General features: G+C 36.8%; 1 non-coding gene across 1 annotated transcript; it reads right to left on the reverse strand.

The window, feature by feature from the left end:
* On the reverse strand, positions 1 to 107 carry LOC117796902. Its single transcript, XR_004621598.1, has one exon. It is a non-coding gene; the product is annotated as a U6 spliceosomal RNA (small nuclear RNA).
* Positions 108 to 329: the final 222 nt, after the last annotated feature.

Consider the following 329-nt stretch of genomic DNA (forward strand, 5'->3'; position numbering starts at 1 on the left):
TTTTTTATGGAACATTTCACAAATTTACATGTCATCCTTGCACCAGAGCCATAGTAATCTCGTCTGTATCATTTGAATTTTAGTGTATGTGCTGCTGAAGTAAGCACAATGGTGACCTCTTAATTATGATTACTATCTTTTAAGCTCTCCAATTACTATCTTCTTAGGAGCACACATTCCCACAATGTAAAAAAAAGAGTGACAGGAATTGGAGAGCTACTCCTGGGAACATTCTCATTCCAGATCTCAGTTGTTCTGGAAGCCCAGCTGTATCCATGCCCTTTCCATGATTTGGTTGGGTACCCATTTTTTAAAGTTTTATTTTAAAA

This window comes from Ailuropoda melanoleuca, chromosome 16 (genome assembly GCF_002007445.2).
Source record: "Ailuropoda melanoleuca isolate Jingjing chromosome 16, ASM200744v2, whole genome shotgun sequence".
Classification (NCBI taxonomy): Eukaryota; Metazoa; Chordata; class Mammalia; order Carnivora; family Ursidae; genus Ailuropoda; species Ailuropoda melanoleuca.